Raw genomic sequence first — 20,548 nt, forward strand, 5'->3', positions numbered from 1 at the left:
ATCCTTCACATCACAGCCTCAGGTGCACATCACAGTTCCCCCCCCACCCCCATTCCCCCAGTTTTACATCACAAACTGACCCATCACAGACCCCCTACTCCCATCACAGACCACACCCCCCTATCACCGACTGCTCCATCACAGAACGTCCCATCACAGACCCCCCCAATCACTGACTGCTCCGTCACAGACCCCCTATCCCGTCACAGACCCTCCTCCCCATCACCGATTGCTCCATTAGACCCCCCTCATTACAGATCCCCCTCATTACAAACCTACCCCCCATCACAGATCCCTCTTCACAGTCCTCCCTGCATATTAGAGATTCCTGTCCCTTTCATATCATTGCAGCACCCCCTCCCCACACCTTATTCACACAAGATGGGAAACACGGCAGGTCTGGACATAGGGTGGGACTTTTCATGTTAAAGGTGGGAAAATGATTGCTTGGACCGCCCCGCTGCCTAGCAGTCAATCACCCGCAACCAATGATTCACTTCCTAACATGAAAAGTCCCATCCTATGTCCACACCTGCCATGCTTCCCGTCTTGTGTGAATAAGGTAGGACAGTGTGGGGAGGGGGGACCTGCTGCACCTCAAATGTTGTGCCCTTCCTTGAGGATAATAGCGGCAGCGACAGGCGGGCGAGCTAGCGGTGGGGAGAAGACATTCAGCCAACTATTTGGTGAAGCTGCGGTCCGGAAAAGAATGTTTCTGGGTCTGGATCTGGACCGCAGTCCGCCATTTAGTGATGCCTGCAGTAGGTGATCTGTTGATATCCAGAGAGTTATACTGATCTATGGCCAATATATGTACCTTATCCAAAACCACCTCCTTGTAACACCAACTATCCATATAAGCAGGGGCGGACTGACAACTCAACTAATCACTATCACTGAGCGCTGACCTTCTTTCTAATGTTATAAACCTGCTATATGCCTGTTCAACCTTTTCCCTGCTGAAACATTTTGTTCACAAATTATTTTTTCTTTGAAACACACCTTAAATCTTAAAACATACATTTTCAAATCTATATTTTCAGTAAAAATACATTCAAATAAATTTTTTTGTAAATTCTCTGCAAAATATAAAACATGAAATAAATGAGTGGAGTAAATAGACACCAAATATGTTAAGACTTAAAATTGCTCTTAGCCATGAGTTTGTTTACACCTTGATAGTGCGACACCCGGTCAGAGGCTCGGCCAGTGCTTTTATTAAAGGGTGTATATAATGGTTTTATACGTGTGCATTTTTGAAAAATAAGCTTAGGACCAAATATTTAATCATTTTTAAGAACGATTTCCTTTTTTTGTTACCTACACATGATAAATCGCATATAAATATTTTGTATTTTCATTTTAGTCAGCAAGTGGAGCTCCTCTGTTCATTGAGCTCATTGAGTCAGAGCAGTGATTAATTCATAATGCCCCGTATACATGCTGAGATTATTAGACAAATGATCTTCCATTTTATTTTGCATGCTAGTCTCATATCAAAAATGAAGAGGTAACTAAAGTTATGAAAATTCTCGTACAACAGAATAAAAATTCGGAAGTCATGTATTTGTATTGTATTTTCGGACAAAAACTGTACTGTTTAAACAAAAATTGTATGATCTGGTAAAGGGGCGGACTGATCATTCAAGCACTCGGGCACTGCCCGAGGGCCCAGGGTCAGTAGGGGGCCCCATGAGATGCCCCTGGTACCTTTCAGAGGCTTTTTTTGGGTGTGGTTTGAGTGTGTGCAAGGACACAGGGGCCCCATGATCCACTATTGCCCGGGGGACCCATGAGTTGTCAGTCCGCCCCTGATCTGGTATCGTACAACAACATTTTTTGTGCTTGTCCCCTCAATTAATTAAGGACAATTGCTGTGTAATAATGACCAGATTTTCGTACGATCGCTTCGGATGCGGTATTTTGCGTACGATTTTCTGATCGCGTATACGGGGCTTTCCTTCCCTTGCATGGCTGCCATTTTAGATGAGTGGTACAGAATTTTCACTTAGTGAGAGAAATTTTGAAAGCAAGTAACCTCTGAATAGAAATCTATATGTTTCTATGAATCCTATGTGCCTTTATGAGCTGAGTACACTTCTAGGGTGGCACTGATAGGTATTTAAGGAAGTTGCTAAAAAGCTTCTTTTTTTTTTTTTCCCCCATTTTCAATGTTGCAGTGTTGCATCAAATATCAATAACAGTGTCTCCCTGTTTGATGTCAAATAGCTGTATTGTTTTTTTTTTAATTTATAATTTTTTCTTTACATTTTCAGTGTAACAATGGTGCAATAAAGGTCATCGAAAAACTGTATCAGTGTTTGCTGAAGATTTTTATGTAGTTCTGCTTTGTAAATTTTTGCTAAACATTATGTCCTTTAGAGTTTTAAACCTTGAGACACTGCTTAAAGTCTAAATGAACTTTCAATTGAAATCAGTCTGTATGTAAACAATACAGATCTCTGCCCTGTCAGAACCAGCATTCTGCTTTCTATTGCTTTGCATAGCAGAGCAATACAAAGCAGCATGCTTACATAGTAAAACACAACACAGCACATAATGTGAAACACACACAGCACACAGTTAACCCTTTGATCACCCCAGATGTTAACCCCTTCCTGCCCAGTGTCATTAGTACAGTGTCAGTACTTTTTATTAGCACTGATCACTGTATTAGTGTCACTGGGGATGTCAGGATGTCAGTGGAAGTTAGTCAGTCCCCCCCCCAGTGTCAGAATACCCACAGCAGTCCCACAGTCCTGCTACAAGTCGCTGATCGCCGCCATTACTAGTATAAAAAAAAAATTCCAGTATATATACCTCCACTTGTAGATGCTATAACTTTCATGTAAACCAATTAATTTACATGTATTGGTTTTTTTTTTATCAAAGACATGTAGCAGAATACATTTTGGCCTACATTTATGATGAAATTCGATTTTTAAATTTTTTTTTACTGGATATGTTTAATAGCAAAAAGTCAAAAATATTTTTGTGTTTTCAAAGTTGTGGGTTTTTTTGTTTATAGCACAAAAAATAAAAAACACACAGGTGATCAAATACCGAAAGAAAGCTCCATTTGTGGGGAAAAAAAGAACATAAATTTCATTTGCGTGGAGTGTTGCATGAGTGCGCAATTGTCAGTTTTAGTAACTCAGCGCATTATCGCAAAATATGGCCTGGTCAGGAAGGGGTGTAAATCCTCTGGAGGGCAAGTGGTTAAAATTATGATTTGTAGTAAAACAACACAGCAGTAAAACATAACAATAATCATTTTAGGTAGCTGTCACATTGCTAAGATTTGCCATTTAAAGAGAGAGATGGTGACATGGTTATAATGAATGGCAGCTCTTGCTTGCCTGAAAGAGAAGCTTCTTTGGCTTGATGGTTAGGCTCTTGAAAAAGCACTGGAGTGATCCTTTTATTTGAACATAATTTACAATCCAGTCACAGCCTAGTCTGAGTTCCCCATTCTAAAGAGAAGAAAGTGACCAGTCTTTGAGCCATGCTGGGAACATTCATCTGATAGGGGGGCTTCAGGTCCCAGAGACGAAGGTTGTCTTGAGTTTACCCTGGAAGCTCAAACCATGCCTATGGAAACAAGAAGAAAAAGGGATATCTGAATATCAATACAGCCAGAAACAATGTTATCCAGGCTTGCTTCTATCACAGGTTGTTTGAAGAATGTACATAACTTCTTACTATGAAAAATGATTCTGTTGTTGCTCTTAGAATAGATTTTATATCAGAGATACTGTACATGAGTTTACCCCCAGAATACATAGGAACTGATGCATAGAGAATTACATCCGGAAATAATAGTCTATGTCATTTAAAGTTACTCTCCATCCTTGGCAGGAAAACATTCCAGAAATGACGGTGCACATATCTAATGTTAGACACACTTGTTCTCACTCTATGAACTGCATCAATAAGGGCTGCACATCAACAGTTTACTGCCAGTTTCCAATCAAGGCATTTTATAGCTGAAGAGGGTTTACTGTTGAGGGAAAATTGAAATGTTTTTAATAGGATGTTTATGTTCACAGCAAACACAAGGGTCTTATAATGTGGAGGATATACTACAGGAGTTAAGGATTTTTTCACAATAAATTATCCAATCCTGTGAAAAGCAAAATCATGTTCTTTTCATTTCATATGCACGCGATTGATTATTATGTCAGTGTTCTCAGCTCCTAATAAATCAGCCTAAATATCACAGACAGGCCCAACATTTACTGAGCATATTTTTTTCTTTAACCCCTAGACGCCGAGTGCACGCAAATATGCAGCCTCTCGGCATCTGGGCCTTGACGTATATTTGCGTGCCATTAGAAAATACATAAGTGCTAAGAGCGCACCCTGCGTGCTCCCAGCACATATCTCCATGACTCATGGAAAGGTCCTGATCTCCCCTTGCGATCAGGACCTTTTTCAATCATGTGACCGCCGTGACGGCGAATCACAGTGGTTACATGACCCTAGAAACCCCGCCCCGCCTCCCGGCTTCTGAAACTCTTAAAGGGCCAGGAGGCGCCAGCGCAAAGGGGATAAAACAAAAAAAAAAAAGGAAGCTTGTCATCACGTGAAACTATATGAATTTTCTGGCTTTATATTTATATTTATTTATTTAATGTATTTATTACAGGTACTTATATAGTGCTGTACATTTATGCAGTGCTTTACACATATATATTGTACATTCACATCAGTCCCTAACCCTCAAGGAGCTTACAGTCTAAGATCCCTAATGCACATTCATACATACACATACTAGGGCCAATGTAGACAGGAGCCAATTAACCATCAGCATGTCTTTGGAGTGTGGGAGGAAACTGGAGTACCGGGAGGAAGTCCACGCAGGCACAGGGAGAACATTATTACTAATATATTCTTATACAGGATTTATATAACACCAACAGTTAGCTCAGCACTTTACAATATAAAGGGAGACAATACAGCACCAATACAGTTCAATACAAGAGGGTTAGGAGCAGGGGCGGACTGACCATTTGGAAACTCGGGCACTGCCCGAGTGCCTGGGGTCAGTAGGGGGCCCCATGAGATGCCACTGGTACCTTTTTCATAGGCTTTTTTGAATTTGGGCAAGGACACAGGGGCCCCATGATCCCCTATTGCCCGGGGGCCCCATGAGTTGTCAGTCCGCCCCTGGTTAGGAGCAGGGGTAGACTGACAACTCATGGGGCCCCCGGGCAATAGGGGATCATGGGGCCCCTGTATCCTTGCTCAAACTCAAAAAAGCCTATGAAAAAGGTACCAGGGACATCTCAGTGGGCCTCCTATTGACCCCGGGCCCTCGGGCAGTGCCAAGTTTCCAAATGGTCAGTCTGCCCCTGGGTAGGAGGGCCCTGCTCCTTGGAGCTTACAATCTAAGAGAACATGCAAACCAAATATATATATGATATGGTTGGAATGGTACCAGCTGATTGGTGAAAAGTACTGATGGGTCAAGCACCCCCCTGTTCAGTTCACGGTTGAACATTCGAACCTAACGAAAATTTGATCGTGAACTTCGAACTTAATGCAAGTCTATGGAACTCAAACTTGTAAATTCAAAAGTGCCCATTTTGAAGGCTTATATGCAAGTTATTGGCCATAAAAGGGGTATGTGGGCTCGGGTACTGCCCTGAGGGACATGAATCAGTGAAAAAAAAGTATCAAAAAGTACAGTTTTAAAAGGGGCAGTCATTTTTCATTGCTTAAAGTCAAAAAAATAAATTCCTTTAAATATCATGCCTAGGGGGTCCCCTTAAACTACCTGCAAAGTTGCACATCTGTACAATGTATAGAACCTGCTGCAGTAGGACTCACATTTTTTCTAAGAAAAAAAAAACAATGTGGGGTCCCACCATGAATCCATACCAGGGGTCTGGTAGGAAGGTTAATAGGGACCCCACAGTAAAAAAAAAGTGCATGGAGTTCCCCCTAAATGTCCTACCAGGGCCTTTAGGCCTGGTAGGACTTTTAAGGAGAACCCCACCCCTGAATTTCCGAACAATTAAAAAATTGTCCAATGACAATTAAAAATTGTCCAATGAAACGTATCGTACATGTCTAGATAGGACACCATCAATGCCTATGGAGGGGGACAGAGGGGGAAACACCCCTGACCACTGAGAACCTATGATTTTTAGGGGAAGGACACCACTGACTGCTGTACTTCAATGCCTTCGGTGGTGCTGTTGTGGGGAACACCACTGAATACCAATGTTTTTAACCACTGCCTTCTGACCTGGTGCATGTAGGTGGCCTCTCGACAGGTGGGCTTTGAACCCTAGCGGTCGCATATATGCAGCCTTAGGTAAACACTTTACTGTGCTGAGAGCGTGCTCCCTTACATCTCGCAGCACAGTAATGAGCAGCTACCAAAAAGCTCACAATGGCCTGAATGCTGGCTCTAATCCAGAGGTGAGCAATTAATTTTTCCAAGGGGCCACATGAGAAACTGGGACTGCTGTGAAGGGCCAGGTGGGTGGTAAAACCAGGTGGCTGAGCTGTGGTTTTGCCACTCCCCTAAAGACCCACCCGGGCTGCAAAATCACAGGCAGACAGGACTACTCATATGCCATGGCCACTGCATTTTTAACTCAGGATGCAGAGTTTGACAAGCAGCACTGCATGTCAAACTCACCCACTGAATTTAATGGGGCCTCACTGCAACTGCGTACAACACACAGGACTAAGGAGCAGTGGTGCAGCATTACAGGGTTACATCAGGTGGTGAGAAGACAACAAAACACCTCCTCACCGATAAGTAGGGGGAGACTTCTGCAGATCATGACCTGAAGGTACAGTGGGGACATCTGCAGATCATGATCTGAAGGTACAGTGGGGACTTCTGCAGATCATGACCTGAAGGTACAGTGGGAACTCCTGCAGATCATGACCTGAAGGTACAGTGGGGACTTCTGCAGATCATGACCTGAAGGTACCTCAAAACACCTCTTCACCAATCAGTAGGGGGAGACTTCTGCAGATCATGACCTGAAGGTACAGTGGGGACGTCTGCAGATCATGACCTGAAGGTACAGTGAGGACTTCTGCAGATCATGACCTGAAGGTACAGTGGGGACTCCTGCAGATCATGACCTGAAGGTACAGTGGGGACATCTGCAGATCATGACCTGAAGGTACAGTGGGGACTTCTGCAGATCATGACCTGAAGGTACAGTGGGGACTTCTGCAGATTATGACCTGAAGGTACAGTGGGGACGTCTGCAGATCATGACCTGAAGGTACCTCAAAACACCTCTTCACCAATCAGTAGGGGGAGACTTCTGCAGATCATGACCTGAAGGTACAGTGGGGACTCCTGCAGATCATGACCTGAAGGTACAGTGGGGACTTCTACAGATCATGACCTGAAGGTACAGTGGGGACTTCTGCAGATCGTGACCTGAAGGTACAGTGGGGACTCCTGCAGATCATGACCTGAAGGTACAGTGGGGACTCCTGCAGATCATGACCTGAAGGTACAGTGGGGACTTTTGCAGATCATGACCTGAAGGTACAGTGGGGACTTTTGCAGATCATGACCTGAAGGTACAGTGGGGACTTCTGCAGATCATGACCTGAAGGTACAGTGGGGACTCCTGCAGATCATGACCTGAAGGTACAGTGGGGACTCCTGCAGATCATGACCTGACAGTACAGTGGAGATTCCTGCAGATCATGACCTGAAGTGAAGAACAGGTGCACAGTTTCCGGGGTTTGCAGTGTACAGGCGCTAACACAGGAAATGCTTGGCCAGGTAGCAGAGTGGTGGGAGAGCATTGAGATGACTTCTAGGCAACACTATCCTGCCAGAACTGAGCTTCCCCACTCTACCAATCAGCTCCTCAGGTTCTGTCCTTCCAGTTCCTGCAGCTGACAGGCTGACAGTGAAGGCACTGAGGGCCAGATAGGGACAGTCAAAGGGCTGGATGTGGCCCTGGGCTTGCAATTTGCCCAGGTCTGCTCTAACCTGTATGGTACATTACATACTCCTGACCATGGTGTTTATTTTTTCAGCAGTTGTAGGTTACTGTATAATCCCAGACTATTTTATTGAAGGTTTTCGTTAAGGTAGGATCAGAAAACGTGTTAGTTGTCTATCTGTAGACTTGTGTAATGAAAGAGTGTGTCTCAAATAATCCTTTTTGCTGAGGGATATATATGTCTGTAAGAAGCTTAGACTCCATTCACAGCTGAGCGTAGCATTTTTTTGTGTTTTTTACGTGATTATTTGCCACAAATTTGTGCATTTTCTTAAAGCGTTCTTAGCTGTTTTTTTATTAGCCAATAGAGAAAAACATAATCAGTTGCATCATATGATGCTAGGTTTTTCAGCTTTTCCATCGACTTTTATTTCTTTTTTTTATTATTATTAAATTAATTTTATTTAGTTTTTTGTTAGAGTAAGGGGTTAGAGCTAAGGTTAGGTTAGGGTTAGGATTATGGGTCAGGGTTAGGGTTTGGGTTAGTATTTTATGTATTACTTTATTCTTATTTATTTATTTATGTATTTATTTTGTTAGGTTAATAATAATAATAATAATAATAAAAAAAAGTAATAAATAAATGTAAAATAAATGCACAAGTAAATTGAAATAATCATAAATAAATACTATGTAATATTAAATAATAATTAACCTCTAAACTGAACCCCCTAACCCTAAAGAAATTAAACACATTATTATTATTATTATTATTAAAAATAAACACCTAAACCCGAACAAAAACCCCTCATTAATAATAATAATAATAATAATAAATGTAAAAAAATACTCAAATAAATAAAAAAAATTATAAGTAAATACTTGAAATAATAAATGCATAATAATTAACCCATAACCTTAACCCCATAAAACCTAAAAAAATTATAAATAATAACGCTCTTAAATGCTTCTAAATGCTACTACAATGCTACAAAGCTACCAGCGGTTTTTATTCACCGTTTTTTATCCAGTGTTTTTTGAGCTTAAAAAACCACTAATGTGCATGGAGCCTAATTAGGGAGTATTTTGTGAGTACATGGAATGTGGTATGACTTTAACCTCCCCCACAATTCACTGTGACATGCTCTGCAGGTCTTCATCTCCTTAAAGTGTCTCTTTTCAAAATTGGGGGGTATGAGTGTTTTTAAAATATTTATTTTTTTCTACATGCTTACCTGTAAAATCCATTTCTTGGAGTACATCATGGGACATAGAGCAGGCTATTCATGACTATGTGGGTTATAGGTAACCTATAGGTAAATGGACACAGGACGACCAACCAGAGAGGAAGTCCTACCCTATATAACCCCTCCTATACAGGAAGCACCTCAGTTTTTGTAGCAAGCAATGACATTCCCGAAAGAGGAATGGGACTTCTGTGTCCCAATATGTACTCCAAGAAATGGATTTTACAGGTAAGTATGTAGAAAAAATCCAATTTTCTTTTTCGTACATCATGGGACACAGAGCAGGCTATTCATAACTATGTAGGATGCCCAAAGCAATAATAAATTTGAGGGGAGAGTGACACCACGATAGCCATCAATAATCCCTCAGATCCTACTCAGCCATTCGTAAAACACTGCGGCCAAAGGCAGAATCCTCTGCGGCTCTGACATCCACCTGGTAGAACCTTGTGAACGTGTGAAGCGATGACCATGTACCGGTCTTGCAAACCTGAGGCACTGACGCCTGATGGCGGATTTCCCAAGATGCCCCCACACTCCTGGTGGAGTGTGTCTTCACCCGAAAGGGTGGGACTTTACCTTTTAAACCATAGGCTTGAATGATCAGTTGGTGGATCTAATGAGAAATAGTATCCTTGGATGCCGCCTGCCCCTTCTTAGACCCATCTGGCAGCACAAATAGAGTATGTGACCTCCTGACCTGTGCTGTCACCTTCAAAAAGACCCTTACAGCACGAACCACATCCAAGGTGTGCAGAGATCTCTCTTTTGCTGACTGAGGCCTAGGAAAGAATGAAGGCAGAACTATGTCCTGATTGAGATGAAAACCAGAAATCACCTTTGGTAAAAAGCATGGATGAGATCGCAACACCACCCTATCATACTGAAAAACCAGAAATGGTTCTGTGCAAGATAGAGATGCTAGCTCTGACACCCTTCTCGCAGAAGTGATTGCCACAAGAAACAACACCTTACGAGTCAACAGGACCAGTGGAATCTCTCAAATAGGTTCAAATGGCGGCTTTTGCAAAACCTCCAAAATCAAGTGCAGGTCCAAAGGACACAAAAGCAGCCTGACAGGAGGAGCCATAAGCATGAATCCTTGTAAAAAAAGTGTGGAGCAATGAGTGAGATGTAATGGGCCTCTGGAAAAAAATAGCTAATGCTGAAACCTGGCCCTTAATGGTACCAACAGCCAAATTCTTCTTCAACCTTGTTTGAAGAAATGACAGAAGCCTACCAATCACATATTTCATGGGTGCCATTTGTGAACCTCACACCAGGCAATGTGAGTCTTCCAGGTTCTGTAATAAAATGTTCCTAGAAGCTTCCTTTCTAGCACCCAACGTGATGGGGATGCCAGAATCAAACACTCCCCTATCCTTCAGGATCTGGGTTTCAATAGCCATGCTGTCAAATTTAGCAGCTGTAAAGCTGGGTGCAATATAGGACCTTGAGACAACGGGTTTGGTCAATACAGCAGGGCCCATGGCCCATCTACTGCCATCTTCACTATGTCCATGTACCAGGTCCTCCTGGGCCAGGCTGGAGCAATCAGTATTACCGCCTCCCAAATCCTGCGTAAGAGATGCGGCAGCAGATAGATCAGAGGAAAGGCATAAATCAGTGAGAACTGGTTCCAAAGAATTACTAAGGCGTCCGCCCCTGCTGCGTGAGGGTCCCTTACCCTGGACACAAAAAGACGGACCTTGTTGAACCTGGATGCCAATGGATCTACATCTGGGCAACCCATCGCTGGCAGACTTCCTTGAAAACATCGGGATGGAAAGCCCATTCCCCTGGAATCAACTGCCAGCAACTGAGATAACCAATATTCCACACCTGGAATGAACACTTCTGACAGACTTGGAATATATATCTCTGCCCAGGTCAGAATGTAGTTCACCTCCTTCTGGGCACCTCGACACCTTGTAACGCCCTGGTGGTTGATGTATGCGTCTGCTGTGGCATTGTCGGACTGAATCCTTACAGGCCAACCCTGACTTCCTTCAGGCACTAACCTTCACCCATCACAGCGGGCATTGTCATACAGACCTTCAAGGACTCATGCTGAGGGGCTACTGCTTTGGACTCGTATAGCACCCCGCTAGAAGTGCCTTGGTCAGATTTTAAAACTGCACAGGATTCCATCTGCGCCGGGTCCAGTGCGGTAAGGCTGCATTACAGGCTTATACAGGCCACAAGGATTCTTCTCCTTATCCAGCAAGGCTTGGGTACCATCCATTTCATAGCCTTTTGGATGGATCCGATTAAAGATTATGATTCTCTAATGGAACCGTTCTGGACTTTCAGGTATGCTCCAAGAGCACAGCAACACTTCCAGTGACCATCCACCTTACAGACACTGGTGAAAAAACTGAAGTACGTCCTGTATAGGAGGGATTATATAGAGGAGGACCTCCTCTCTGATTGGTCGACCAGTGTCCATCCACCTATAGGTGACCTATAACCCACAAAGTCATGAATAGCCTACTCTGTGTTCTAGTTGTTATTGACAACATATGTGCTCATTTTTCTTACCAACGTTTTGCTTTTGGTTTGGTTTCCATGATGGAGCAGGGTCATAGATGTCTTAAGGCAATATATTCTGTGTCACACTTATTGACTTTCATTTGCCTTGTCTTTCCTTTGTTGAATATTGGCATTGTATAGACAACATCAGAACTGTCATCCTGCAACAACAACAACAACAAAAATCACTGAGAGTAATATGTTAGACCATGGGTGTCAAACTGGCGGCCCTCCAGCTGTTACCAAATTACAAGTCCCATGAGGCACTGCAAGGCTGACAGTTACAAGCATGACTCCCAAAGGCAGAGGCATGATGGGACTTGTAGTTTTGCAACAACTGGAGTGCCGTCAGTTTGACACCCCTGTGTTGGACATACCTGCAATGCTAGATTTATAGGTAGTTTTGGTAGGTCTATACGAACATTCCACAATGTTTACTCACTTCTGGTTTTGAAAATGCTATTTGTTTAGTAGTCATGTGGATCCAGTAGCTCACATACCTTCCGGGTCACTGCCAAGCATGTAGTTAAGGATTTCTAAAACCTGAAAGATATTATACACCTTCCTACCCGTACCTTGTGTTTTTCACCTGCATAAGATGAGCATTGGTCATATAGTTTCATGGTGTCATTTGTAGCCTGATATACACAGCCTATAGGTGAGTAAATCTAAACATTCCTGTGTCAGCGGTTCCTGTTTGTGTTCACGTGGCATGGCAGTGCACAGGTTAATGCATGACCTCTGTCTGTAGTGTTAAAACTAACACTTGCTGTAAATAAAGTATATATCCCAAATCCCTGGGTCTCTCATTCTAGTGCTGTTCAGGTGAAAGCTAAATAATAAATAGGCCTGATACAAACACATACAGACAGAGCAACTAACAAAGAGCTCACTATGCAGTCTTTCATCACATTAGCACCCCCACACTTGTGATACAACACAGAAGAAATGGTAAAGCATGGATTGGCTGCTATGTGATGCAGAACAAGAAATTGCCAATCCTTTTAGTGAATGAGGACAAGCTAGGTGAATGAATACATGAGCATCAGGGAATTGATCGGCCGTGAAACTACAAAATTACAACATGTCACCCTATCATTACAAGGTAAGGCAAACAAACAATACAGGGAAGAGAAGTACACTAACCCCCTAATTCTTGGTCCTAACTAATGTAATCCCTAAACTGAACTCTATTGCAATGCTAAACCCTTGTTCTGTATACACGCCCAATCCAGGGATCATGTGATCCAGCCTGCCTGTGCTAGTGCACAGTGCTGATCTGCGGTTTCACAGGATTTTGTCAGCAGTTCCTGGCCAATGATTTATGGCTGAGACCTGCTGATTGGCTGTAGGCAATCACAGCACAGAGTCCTGTGTTTACAAACAACACAGGGCTCTGCAAAGCAGGGAGAAAAAAACAGATCAATTACTAATCATATATTACACACATTACACTTGTTAGGAACACATTTAACACATTGATTGCTGCTAGATGGAAACCCCTTCCCAGCCAGTGTCATTAGTACAGTGACAATGTGTGGTATTATATCTGATCACTGTATTAGTCTCACTGGTGATGTCTGTGTCAGTTAGTCAGTTAGCCAGTTAGAGGGTCTTTTAGCGCCAGATTGCCTTCCACACTATCACAGCCCCACTATAAGTTGCTGATCACCTCCATTACCAATATGGCGGCATAGATACATAAATTCCAGTGTATTAACCATAGTTTCTAAATTGCTATAACTTTCACACAAACCAATTAATATACACCTGTGCCCCTCTGCTTGCTATTGCTTGTACAGACTTCCCAGTTACGGCTGCCGATAACCACCTGTGATTCCAGCTGCAGGAATCCACTGTCTGGACTTTTTCGGATATGTGAATCAGAGCCTAACAATCACCTCTGGGGAATGTTTATAAAGCAGTGAATGTGACTAAACATTTGTTGGTGGTGAGTCATTTACTGTACATTCAAACACATTCACCAGTAAGATTCACCTGCAGTAAATATGCCTCTGTGGAACAAGGCAAAGCAGAAAAGCGTATGCAGATATTTGGACTGCATATACAGTATCTTCTTGTTTGTTTTATGCCTAGTCATGCTGCATTCAGTTTGTTGGAAATGTTCAAACTCCTAATTACTCTGTAACAGAATAACTTTAAACACTATTGTGTTACCCTCACACTAGCTACTATAGAACACAATCCGGTTTTTCCTGAATTCCTACCTCTCTCTTTTTTGAAGGTAGGGATTCTGCTGAAGCTCCTAAGAAGAAACACAATACATGTTTGAAAAAATGCCCTTCAGAATGTTGTATAGAAACACAACATACACAAATATAATTATATATCAATAAAAAAAACCCTGCTTGCTGCATTTTTTGGGAAGCATGTTTCCTCCGGTAAAAAAACATCCAAAAATTAACTTCCCCATTGAAATGAATGGGAACCGCATCAAAAACGCAATGCACGATGACAAAAATGCGGCAAAAAACACATACGTGTTTTTGATGCGTTTTTTCCAATGGAGCACTGTGAAAGTAGCCTAAAATGGAACTTCACTTGCAAAGTGAAGTCCCACTGGTACCCTCCTTCCTCCTGACATATAATTGAGTTGCAAGGTTTATTTGAGGGGAGCAAGGACTGATTTTGATGATTTCCACAATCCTCACCTAGAAAAGGGTAATGTCCCTTGTCCCACCCACCTTCCCCTCACTCCCTGCAGCCTCCTAGGACAGGCCACTTGTACCAGGAGGCTGCAGGACCACTGGGGGGAACATTGGGGAACTGGAGAAAGTACAGAGAAGGGCAACCAAACTGATAAGAGGCATGGAGGAGCTCAGCTATGAGGAAAGATTAGAGGAACTGAATTTATTTTCTCTTGAGAAGAGGAGATTAAGGGGGGATATGATCAACATGTATAAATACATCAGTGGTTTATATAGTGAACTCGGTATAGATTTATTCACCCTGAGGTCATCACAGAGGACAAGGGGGCACTCTTTACATCTGGAAGAAAAGAAATTTAATTTCCAAACATGGAAAGGTTTCTTCACAGTGAGAGCTGTGAAAATGTGGAATAGACTCCCTCAAGAGTTGGTTCTGGCCAGCTCTGTGGAGTGCTTTAAATAAATCCTGGATTCTTTCTTGGATACACAGAATATAACTGGATACTAACATTTATAGGTAAAGTTGATCCAGGGAATATCCGATTGCCTCTCGGGGGATCAGGAAGGAATTTTTTTCCCCTGCAGGAGCAAATTGGATCATACTTTGCTGGGTTTTTTTGCCTTCCTCTGGATCAACTGTGGGTATGGGATTATAACTTTTTTTTTTAATGGTTGAACTGGATGGACTTTTGTCTTTTTTCAGCCAGACTAACTATGTAACTATGTGACCAATCGCAGAGTGCTGTGTGAACCTACGTATGCTCAGGGAGGAGTCCGTTTTGGTTCCTCAGAAAGCCACGGTAAGCTTCTGTATTCAAGACATAAAGTGGAATCGAAAAAAAAACACTGACAGGTAGGTTCTTATGACAGAAGAGACCTTGTTATCTTTTGTTATAAATGTTTCTCTCTGCCTATCAGCAGCAATGTACACTGAACCGTGCATGCACAGCTCAGCATACATTTATGGCACCCTCTGTCCCCTGATGATGTGACTCCCATGCGCATGCCAAACAGACTCTCAGGTGGCCAAACAGACTGAATGCAGAAGGAAGACCAGAAAAAGATGGATGTGCCTGTGAGCAGCTGGATTACTGACAGCGCAGCGCTGGAGGGCTTTGTTTGACAGGTAAATCTGCCATAATGGGTTAAAATGGGGTGCTTACTAGCACATTATGACATAACACTCCGGGGGGGGGGCCCATTTAATTAAAAAAGCATAGTTTAATTCCGCTTTAACAAAGTTACCCAATAAAGTGTATCATGTAAATTTTCTCCACTTTTGTATGTAGTGTGTATTGAGACATTTAGCTCATACATTCTTATAGTTCTGTAAAATCAGCAGCACTTGCTAGGTGTTGGTAATCTTTGCTGGGCAATTCTCTAGGAATTCACCTAGGAACCAGTGTAATGCCTATGTACTGTATATGGTGTCTCGGTTTCTTACTATACATTCTACAGTATTTCTTTTTATTATATTGTATACATCCTTTTAAAGTATTGCAACATTTATTTGTGTGACATTGGTTTTATATTGATTATGTATACTGTACAGTATATAATATATCTAGTGATTATTCACAATTTATGTATTGTTAATGATTGTTGCACATACAAGAGAATTTGAGGAATAATGTATGTTGGTGATTTGACACAGTGAGATGGAATTATTAGTATTTACTTGTTGCGCTGTACTTTGGAGGTTTATATATCTTATGAGGTGTGGGACCGCATGACAGTAACAAGCTGCAACATAGCAATTTTATTATATATGCATACACTTGTTTTTAATTTTTTATCACATTTGTTTGCTGAGCGTGGAGATTTTTGTGATATATAAATGTTTTATAATAATTTACTTTGTTCAGTGACAGATAAGGGAGGATGCTGACTTTTATTTACCTGCATTATTCATTTCTTCCTGCCGTGATGAGAAGCACACTCTGGGGAAGAAAGAACATACATTTATGTATTTTTTATAATACTGTAAACAAATATTACACAAATTTTGTGTAAAATATATATCTGAATTGTACAGTACAGGACACAGACAATGTATTCACAAACCCTGGGTTATAGGCTCTAGACATGTGTGTATCATTTCATAACAAATCGATCTTTGTCCTAAAATTTAATTTTTGGAGATTGGGATGTATATAAATGCCAGAGTGGACATACTGTAGTAACGAATGTTAATGAATCCAAAAAAAGTTACAAAATTTACGAAGGCATTAATTTCATACGGATGACATCACATGATTTGATTCAATTTTAGAATGATTTAGATTCAAGTAAGTTTGTGATTTAAATTAATTTTGTAATTGTCACAGTGGGGTTTATTTACTAAAGCCGGAGAGTGCAAAATCTGGTGAAGCTCTTCATAGAAACTAATCAATCAGCTTCCAGGTTTTAATGCCAAAGCTTAATTGAACAAGCTGAAGTTAGAAGCTGATTGGTTTCTATGCGGAAATGAGTCTGATTTTGCACTCTCCAGCTTTAGTAAATAAACCCAAGTCGGTCAGGTCAGTACCACATTCTAATGCAATTCTTAGGTTTGAAAAATTCAGGGCCACCAAATCTTGCATTATTTATCCAGTTGCATCTGAAAATATAGAATACTGCCAAATAGTTTTAATATATGAATACTGAATTCACCTGAAATATATAGCATTTTCGAAAAGCTGCAAAATCATAATCAAAATCCACATAGACCAACGAATATATGAAACCGATGCTGAATATAACAAAATGAATCCCAAAAACTAATTGGTTCAACATAACGAATATGATGAAACAAAATTCTTCAATGATTGAATGCATTCAAAACGAAAATTTTTGGTATGCACATGTCTAATAGGCTTGTACCTTGTGATTGGCAAGCTTTTGAAGACACATTCTTTGGGTGGCTCCCCTATAACCCTATCCTAGTCTGAGTCCTCAGTTTTGTGCTAGTGTTCTTCATGGAGAAATCACTCTTATATTAATCAGCTTTTTATTTTTCTTTGTTATTTAATCTTCAGATTCTTCAGTCAACTTCTCACTTGCTTTCTAATGCCACAAATAGAAACAATGCATCTGGATCAACGCAACCTCGATAAACTTTAGGAGCTTTCCTTGGACCCCATGCTGTGGATGGAACGTCTGTAATATTGTTTTCGGGCAGTGGATCCTTCATGGGCGCTCATCTTGGCGCATAGTGCAATGTCTATAATCAGCTGCAGGATGCCATTCAAGTCCAGGATCATGTTCCAGCTCTATGGAACCCAGTCACTGAAGACCACTCCGGGGTATGCCTATGAGAAGGGCGAAGCCTGGTATTTATAGAGCCTAAATGCAATGCACCTCAGTGCACAGTATTGAGAAAGGTCCCTTGAGGTTGGACAAAGAGCAAGGAATATTTCTACAGCAGTGAATTTCAAAGTCATATTCACTGCTTTATAAATATACCCAGCCCCTCCCTCTTAGATTGTAAGCTCCAAGGAGCAGGGCTCTCCTAACCCTCTTGTATTGAACTGTATTGTTGCTGTATTGTCTCCCTTTATATTGTAAAGCACTGAGCAAACTGTTGGCGCTATATAAATCCTGTATAATAATAATAATAATATACCCCTTGGTGTATTTCTACTTGCATTACACTGGGGTGTTTAAGTAAATTATGTAAAAAAGAGCTGCACATACCCTATTAGCAATTTAGTGATCAAAAGTTATACAGTATATATTGAAAAAAATTAGTACAATTAAAAAAGTATGTGTATATCCACCAAAAGCAACAATTATAAATCTCAAAAGGATAACAATTATAGATACCATGCAATAATCAGTAAGGTGCATACAAATACCATTAAAGTGCATGAATACAGTAGTCTAAAAAAAGTTCAAATGTCAAATACTGCCTGTGTTCTTTAAAGTGTTACTAAATAGTAAACCACAACAGTAAAATCAATGTATATGCAGTAAAGCATGCATGCTATACTCACTGTGGATCCTAAGGGGTTAATCCGCTGCATTGTGTAAAAAGACTGTTTCATCCTGACTTCTCTGACCCTCCCATTCTTCCAGTGTCCCCCTCTTATCTACTGATAAGACATATCCTGTGGAGTCACTCTGCACATGCTTAGTTTGGTTTGTATTGCTAGAGAGGGTTTTTTTTTCCTGGGAGAGTGCATGTGATCAGCACAGGGCCAATCAGCAGTATCCAGACGTTTTTTTTTTTTTGCGTCATTTCCGTTGTCAAGTGCGCAGCGATGGAGAGCCGGGGTTGGTAGGCGACTGAGGCCTCCCGGTGTATCAGTAACTACCCCGGGGCATGAGCTCGTCTTGAGGAGGCCCCGGCAGTCGTGTACAGAGGTTCTCTGTGTGGACCCAAGGAGCTGTGTGATCCGACCAGACCAGTATCGTCTTATCACCGACGGACCATCTGGGTACAATAAAGCAGCGCCTACATGGGACCTCGGCTACATGAAACCTTTACATGCGCATTGCAATTGCGCTTCTGGTAAGCGGGCAATTTATCTATCCCTGGGATTGGATTACACCTATACTCCCTGAGAGTCCCCCATCATTGAACTGTCTATTAACTTTAATATTTTTATATTGGACAATCGTATATATTCTAATTGCTACTTGGACATTGTTTATAGCGCTGCACTTATATATTTTTTCTATTTTAGTTGGAAGGGCTTGTGGTTCCTTTTTTGTGCATTTGCCGCTCACTGGAGTGCGCTCACTTTCTTATCTATACACAGTATCCAGACAGAGGTCAGGGGTCCTGCATCCTCCTAGAGCAAAATGAAAACTCCTCCTACAAGCTTTACCATGTGTTCTGCTGGACACAGATAGAAGTCACAAGACTGCTCTAACTGCTGATGGGAAAAGGTATTTAGCAGTTTATATTTACTAAAATAATTGCACTTCCATGTTCTGTGTACTGTGGAAGACCGGATATAGTGAATGCAGGGTCCTAGGTTTAGTAACACTTTAACTACACACGTGATGATGCCTTTAAATGAAAGTGCTCTTGTGCACATGAAACTCCTCCACAACCATCCACCAGTTTTTGTCCCTACCAGGATTTGCACTCACACACTGGAGTTTACCCCCTGAGTATATACTAAGGTGGGTCACCAAAGCTGTAAACTACTGCTCTCATGTATGGCGTCATAATCCAAAAACTTTAAATCCGCACATTCACAGGGAGCTCAGCAGAAAGGAACCATGGGAAACATCATAGAGTATTGCCAATATTTATTAAAAATGTATTTAAAAAGTACATTATTAAAAAAAATTATTACAAATAATGGACTGGTTTGCCAGTGTAAAGGAGGAATGTGCCACTGCTCCCTGGGTGGCTGTTTGGAATTTTTCTTTTAGGTGCACCATACACCAGAATTTAAAGTACAGCTATTAGGTGCACCATACACCAGAAATTAAAGTACAGCTATTAGGTGCACCATACACCAGAATTTAAAGTACAGCTAGTAGGTAGTCCTCCCACCTCTTATGTAAAAGTGATAAAAAACAAACAAAAAAAAAATTAAAGATCACAAATTACATGATAATGTGTGCCTAGGTGAGTACACAGGGTGCCACAGTATACAGTGAGTATCCATTTTTTCCTATTGTTTTCTGTTTTTTCCTGGCAGTTTAGTGGGGACCACTAAATAACAGTACGCAGCATTTTGGTGCAGGCTGTACTTTAAAAATGTGATGCCTGCTCTCAGCAAAATGTCATACTGCCGACTTCATATGAATCTCATTACCATTTCTGTGATTCTCCAGGGTTGTTCTGATATCTCTTCTAAGTTACTGGATCTCATCCAAGGCAACATTATCTGTTTGTACAAACTACATTCACTCATCCTTATTCCCCGGATCCCCAGTACATCTGCATTTTTATTGTATATTGTAAGGTATTATCCACTGCCCAAGGTAATTCTATATATGCAATGCAGTCATCCTTGTCACTGTAAACATGTAGCACCCAAAGGGCCTGTGCCCACAGGTTTTGTTTGCATCAGATGGGATTTTCATTCTCATACACGTCTATGGGAATGCAAAACCTTCTTGAAGCAGTTCAACTGTAGGTCAGTTGCACTTGTCAATACAAATTCCAGCTATACACTTATTTAGCCTTAAAACTGTCCCCTACTCCCGCCTAACACTGATG

The 20,548-nt window shown here is 41.4% G+C and overlaps 1 long non-coding RNA gene across 1 annotated transcript; it reads right to left on the minus strand.

Annotated features, from left to right (window-relative positions):
- Positions 1–962: 962 nt before the first annotated feature.
- On the minus strand, positions 963–17,652 carry LOC149462418 (uncharacterized). Its single transcript, XR_016312667.1, has 5 exons — positions 17,248–17,652; positions 16,285–16,325; positions 13,945–13,982; positions 11,726–11,877; positions 963–3,591 (listed from the first exon to the last, which is right to left on the minus strand). It is a non-coding gene; the product is annotated as an uncharacterized LOC149462418 (long non-coding RNA).
- Positions 17,653–20,548: the final 2,896 nt, after the last annotated feature.

This window comes from Staurois parvus, unplaced genomic scaffold, assembly GCF_062004578.1.
Source record: "Staurois parvus isolate SC_StPar_1 unplaced genomic scaffold, SC_StPar_1.0 ptg000175l, whole genome shotgun sequence".
Taxonomy (NCBI): Eukaryota; Metazoa; Chordata; class Amphibia; order Anura; family Ranidae; genus Staurois; species Staurois parvus.